We start from the raw sequence: 6,854 nt of genomic DNA, 5'->3' as shown, positions 1-6,854 counted from the left end.
TTGTGATGTATGAACAAACCATTAGACTAATTGGTATACTAAATTGAATGTGATTTTCTTGTGAAGACATATGACAATAAACATGATTTGACTCAAAGACTCATTCTGAAAGAAACTAAATGGGACAACATTAATTATCACACCCATGCTTTCTTGTATTATATATTTTAAAATTTATAATAATAATAAATATTATTATTGTTATTTTGTTGAGATGTTATATATATATATATCTTTCTAGGTGATTCTTCATACTGCTAAATTTCAAACTATTTTCTTAATTTTGTGCAGTGATGGTAGAGACTATGGGTGGTTGTTCCTCGCTATGGTAAAAATGATATAGGTAAATTTTGATGTTTGGAGTGCTGATAAATTTGAAATTTATCTATGTGAATAAAGATTGTTCTAAACTTGCCACTAGAGTTGGCCTTATCATGTCTTTATTTTGGTTGATCTGGTTTGCACATAGTTTTCTGTGGGCCCCAGTGTTTAAATGCTTTGTCTTCTTTTGTTTGTAACCATGCTTAAAGCCCGGATTCAAGGAAATTTTTAATTTCTCAATCTTGTAAACCCCGGATTTTCATGAAGCCTTGTCTTAAGTTGTTGTTGCCTTGTTTATTAGTTGTGGCCAGCTTGTATTAGGGAGAGATTAGCATCCTTCTTCAAGAGTTTTCTTTGAGAGAGAGAGAGAGATATATATATATATATAATTCTGGGATTGAAAATCCGACGAAGCTCCGACGATGCTCCGGCGTGGAAACTTGATAGAGGGGTGAGTATAAGATTTTCTGAAATTGTTAGATTTATGATAGCATGACTTTGATACAATCAGCCCTTTGTTATAGAATGGTTGGGTTTTGGACACATGAATGTTGGAAGAAGCTTGATTTCATTAAATCTAGAGTATGGTGGGTTTCTACTCTTTCTTCTTTGGTGTCCACTACTGGAGGTTAGAGAGATGTGATGGAATTATGATGATAAAGACATGAGGTTATGGCTGCATAATGCCTTGTTTGTGAGCATCTAATGTTTACTTAAAACCATTACTTTTTAAGCATTTTTATGACCTGCAACCATTTTGATATGCTCATTTACAATAAAGTATTTCTCCTAGTATAAAGTTCAAGGTTTTATGGACTAGTGGTAATGCCAACTATGAGATTTCCTTTATGGCATTATTGTTGTTGTTGAGTTTGTATATCTTTATTTTGTGGTTGCTTTTATGGATTAAATTCCATATTGGAGAAGGTTAATAATTATTGTTGAAGATAAAAGAATGTTAACATGTGAATTTAGTGAAAACTTGCAGCCTTTGTAGTGTTTTTGAATTCTTTAGATAATCCAATCTTGGGAAACCCAAGCTTTGAGATGCATGCTCTCATGTGGTGTGACTTTATGCATGTAATTTTGGTTGACTTGCATGTCTCCATGTCTTATTTCAAGAATGCTTAAGGGACAACTAGTGCATGCATAGCAAAACACACTTACCTTTTTATTTCTGCAACCTTAGAATGTATTTTTGTTTCCATTTGAAAGTGACCTTGCAGTCCTTGTGTGATCTTAGATAGTTGCCTTGATGATGACCAACAACCCTAGTTTATGTTTTTCATTAATGTTTTGATTGGTTCATGATTTTTTTGAGTTGTAATAGTTGACAATCCTTTTGTTATAGGACCATTTGAGAAGTGACTTTGGGTCGTCGCATTGTGTCATGGAGTAGAGTATTTTCGATGTAAGTAATCTACCGATAACTCCGTAATTTCAGTATTTGAGAAATTATTTTATTCGGTAAAATAATTATCTAGTATTTTGTTATTTTATTTGGAATATGTATTTTGAGGTATTTTCTTTAATTAATTATTTTGATTTTACATTGGTGTAATGCTAATTAAATGATTGCTATTCATTTTAACTTGGTTATTAATTTATTATTTATACTAAGTGTGCGATTACATTCATATGATTACTTCAACGTTTATAAAATTTGTTTGTTTGTAGGCATGGGTTGATGATTCTACTATCTTTTGGATTGACTTAGTTAATTCCGTTATTTATTTATTTATTTATATAATAATTTAATTTAGTTTTGAAAGAGCTGGTGTTTTGAATAATTTTAAATATTTCATGTGCTTAAATGTTTATATTCCATTTCTCGTTATCGAGTTATTTTCTCTAAAGTGAGATTTTGATATTTATCTGTATTTTTTGAATATATATGAACTTGAGGAATTTTAGAAAACTCTGAACTTGTACTCTGCGAATATTTTTTGTATCTGAATATTTTGGTCTCCAAATGAGCGATATGCAACCCTGTCAGTGGGGGGTTAAACCCTGACCTTGTCGACAAGTAATTTTGGGAAAATGAGACTGTAGTTTTGCACCATGTCCGTTCGGTGAAATAATCAATGTCCACCTGGTATTCAGTCTCGGGTCATCGACGGTAAATAAATGATTTCTTTTATTTTGGCTCGGGTCTGTCACTGAGGATAAACAAATGACTTTTGGCATTTACAATGAATTTGGAGACATACGCTGAAACCTGTTAATCTCTCCTTTGACTTTTTATTTTGGTTTTCTGCAAAAACACAAATATTTGTCCTGTCTCAAAATTTCTGTATTTTTGATATCGTATTTCTGGATTTTAAATTCTAGTAAATTATATTTGGAAATATTCTTTTATTAGAATATGCAAATTGTTGGTGCATGACATATTTGGATATATCCTATTATTAGAATATTAAACTCTACAAGTTATTTAAAATTTTTATTTTAAAAACTTGTAATATTCTGAAAATCTGGTATAATTGAAACATACCTCTAAAATTTTTGGCTTAGTCTAACTATGCTTTGGAGATCTATGCTCATATCTGACGATTTACTATATCTCTGTTTGACAGTTTTGACAACTGATAATTCTTTTACCTGCAATGTTTTGGTTAATGGCAATATTTGAAAATTATACCCCTAATGGGCTATTTGTATGTAAACTCTTTTCAGTCTGATTTAAAAAGCTTAATTGTTCTCGCATTTGAATTCAAGATTTATAAACCCTGTGGTTGTAAAATAATTTCTGGATTACTTACTGTGGTAGTAAGCTCATGGATTTATTTTGAATAATTTTATGATCAAGAGTGTGAGACCAGCGTGGATCTTGAAAGATTGTCTGTAGATGCTGTGTTATTTGTTGTAAATTTTGAGTTATTGTCATTATCTATCCCTGTATTCTTGTATTTTGTATTTTGGACTTCTGTATCCTGGTATTGTGTACTTTGTAAAGTCTGTAATCCTATAACTCAGTTGGGTTATTATAGATTTGCTTGTCCTGAATCAGATTCTAAGGCCTTGCAGGCCTATGAGGCTCACACCTTGTGGGGCTGCGGCCGTTTGTCTCCGTACAGGGTCCAGTGAGCTGGGTTCGGGGTGTGACATTAGCAATCAGACTTTGCCTCCTATAAATATAAATAGTTTGGTTTATCATACATGGATGTGTTGTGATTTACAACAAATGTTTGTGATTGTTGTTGATTAAAATAGCTTTTTTGTTGGTGAAGCCAAACAACAATTAAATTACTAAAAGTCCCTGAAGAGCATAATTTGAACCCCAACCACTTGGCAAAGCACAAAAATATGGGTCCACAATTATTAGGATATAGTAATCGGCAGCTTACTTTTTAGCGATATTTTGTCGAGCTTCTAGGTTGGTTTCACTAATGAATACATAGAAATGTAAACCAATAAAAGTTCAGACCCTCTTGCTCAATCCATGATTTCTTTGAGTATGATTATTTCCTTTCCAAAGTTTCGGCCATGTTGCATGTTGAAAGAGACAAAATGTCACAATATCTATCTATCTATTAAAGCATCACATCTTATTTCTCTTCTGTTTCTCTTTGGTGCTTAAAGAAATGATATTGAAACATAAATAGATATCAAACTCTTTTTCTTTTTTCATTCTCATGCTTTACAAATGCAACATTACTCTGATTCTTACTTTTACTTTTGTTTCCCTACTCACTGATAACTCTCACGCTCAGGTATGCTCAAACATTTATATTCTTCTACTCCATTGGATTACACCTCTTGGTTTTCACATGTCTCTACAGAATGTTAGCTTTAAGCTATCTCAGGTGATCCATTGACCAACTGAACATTTCTTTTTACCAATTTTATCCATACAATCTCTATGTAATTCAGCTACATCACATTACCTGTAGCACAACATATGGACATGAGGAAAGCTTTGTCGACGCCAGTAGCCACACACTACGTCATTGACATTTGGAAACCTGGTAAGTTTTGGAATAGCTGTTTGGGGCCATATACATATATACTAGTAACTGGATGCTGTCTAAGATGATATGTTATTGAAGTCTATAAACAATGTCATGTGTACATAAGGTTGAGAGTTCTCTAATTTTTTGTGATGAGAAAGTCTAGTTTTCTTGTTGACGTTTGGTATTCATGTAAAATGATATATTACAAGCAAAAGAAAGCTGATCATGAAAAATATTTGTGTAAGTAGAAACTCTCATGGACTGCATGGTTTTCTTACAGCTCCCTGGAATCACTACTAATGGAATGGATTATCAGTATCATGGATGATGATGGAAATTCTTCAAATATTAGAATACAAAACATGGAACTATCTTGTTCTATTAATATTGTGCAATGGATTGGTGGCATAAGTTTACAGCAAATGTTTATTTTTTCATTTATAGAAAACTCAACTTACAGCTCTTAATATAAGCTTGAGTTTGTTGTTAATTATTCAGAAAATTTCTTGATGTTGTCTAATTGTTTTTATATTTGCATAGTGGTATTAGGAATAATGTCTGGGAGTAGTTGTTATTGATTTGGAATGATGCAAAATATAGAAAATACTGTGAGAAGAATAAAAGGAGCCGAAGTCTATATATTTAGAACTTATATTCATTTGCAAATTTGCTGCTATATGTGTACATGAGGCTAGTGTGTGTGTGTGTGTATAACTAGCATGAGAAAGGAATATGGATCTACTGTATCTGTTCATATGGTATGGTAATTAGTACTAGTTATTTGAGGGAAACTTTTAAAGGTTCTTTGTCTTCCGTTCAAATGGCAAGTTGTATATGCTTTAAGGATGATAGATAAAGTGGTAGTGTTAAACCACTCTGAGATTTGTACCTATGTGGAGATTACTTCATCCGTCATAAATTTGATACAATAGAATCACACTTTTAGAAAATTCTATTCTATTATATTGACACATCATGCTTAATTCTTCACTTAACAAAGTATATCTGCAACACAATGGGACCATGTATCTTATATGAATATGAATAAGGATATTACATTGGCACTGAGTTATGTTAATATCATTGCCTGCAAAATTTCAGAATGTTTTCATGTACTAGGTTATATATCAGTATATATATCATTCTTAGTGATTTCATTGTTATTTTTCAAGTAATTGTCTCTTTGTTCTTTTTTTCTCTTGAGGTTCTTGGAGTGCACATTCTACAGTCCCTGAATACAATGTGATTGCAATTAACAAGTAGGTTAGGCCGCATACTAGAACCCATATCATATATTCCGTGTTGAAAATAAATCAATACTTTTTGAAATTCTTTAAACCACCATATAAATATTATGGGACATTTCTTGTTTAGGAAGGATGCATCATATCAGCCACTGGTGATGCATGCGCTTACTGCTAGAATGTGGTATGTATATTTTTGAGGTAAATATATTATATTATTAATGATGTATTGAAGTATTAAACAAATTGCTTATGCCAGGTGCATCACCACAACATGATTGTAAGCTATTCCCCTCATTTCTTTTATTTTATGTAGCTTTGGAGCTCACTCAATAATCATATTGCTGTTGCAGGAGAATGGAAAGAGAAAAATGGTCTTTAGGGGTCATTCAGACTATTTGCATTGTGTAGTTGCTCGTGAATCAAGTAATCAGGTTATTCTTGTTTTCCAAAATTTTTTTTCCTGTAATGAAGTTTTGTCTAATATTGAAGTAATTATCTTTGGAATTTCATTTCCATGTAGCCATTTTTCAGGAGCAATCACATGATTCAACTTTTGCTATACCTGGCATGTTATCTGCCACTTGATCTTTCCTAATGGACTCTACATGCCATCATTTTTCTCCTGAGGCACTATTCGGTAGTTTGATTGATCTTTTTGCAATCAATATGTTCATCAATCTTCCTTTTCTCAAACATGATCATGTTCTTCTACTCACATTTTTTGTGGTCACCCTTGTGTTCTAACAAAATTCTCTTGTCGATCAATCTTCCATTTCTAAACATGAATAGTCTTTACACATCAATCTTGCTCACAATATTTTTGAGGAAACGACCTTTATGCAATTATCTTGTTTTAGTTGGTTGATCTTAATTTATTGCAATCGACCATATTGTTGTCCATCTGTTGCAGTCCTTGGAACTTCAATACTTATATTAGAGTGCGTCAGAACCCTCTGGATAAGCAATGAGGAAAGGGATCCATTTAGTTATTAACTAAGTATTCAATTATTATCTTTTCTTGTTGTCATTGCTAAATTGTTCTTATTGTCATGCATTGTCTTTTTAGATTATCACTGGGTTCAAAGGATGGATCAACACGGATATGGGGTAAGCGTGCAAACCTTTTTCAAAAATTATCTATCAAATGACACGGATCTCGCTTTTCTGTAACTTTAATTTTTTTAATTTCATTGCCCTTCTATCTATTATTATCCAGCATTTTATGGAATTTAAGTAGCGCCTCTGTTGTTAGATCTATATACTTTTGGCCTACTTATAATTTATAAAATGTGAATGTTCAACGGATCATCCATTTTTTAATTGTGATTTTTAT

At 32.2% G+C, this 6,854-nt stretch overlaps 1 long non-coding RNA gene across 1 annotated transcript; it reads left to right on the top strand.

Annotated features, from left to right (window-relative positions):
- The first annotated feature begins 584 nt into the window (after window positions 1-584).
- On the top strand, window positions 585-6,293 carry LOC120274059. The gene is made up of 7 exons (XR_005540692.1): window positions 585-772; window positions 1,673-1,732; window positions 4,035-4,127; window positions 4,215-4,289; window positions 5,479-5,537; window positions 5,649-5,798; window positions 5,872-6,293. It is a non-coding gene; the product is annotated as an uncharacterized LOC120274059 (long non-coding RNA).
- The last annotated feature ends 561 nt before the right edge of the window (window positions 6,294-6,854 follow it).

The sequence above is a fragment of the Dioscorea cayenensis genome, chromosome 12 (assembly GCF_009730915.1).
Source record: "Dioscorea cayenensis subsp. rotundata cultivar TDr96_F1 chromosome 12, TDr96_F1_v2_PseudoChromosome.rev07_lg8_w22 25.fasta, whole genome shotgun sequence".
NCBI classification, from domain to species: Eukaryota; Viridiplantae; Streptophyta; class Magnoliopsida; order Dioscoreales; family Dioscoreaceae; genus Dioscorea; species Dioscorea cayenensis.
This window is presented reverse-complemented; position numbering and strand designations above follow the sequence as displayed.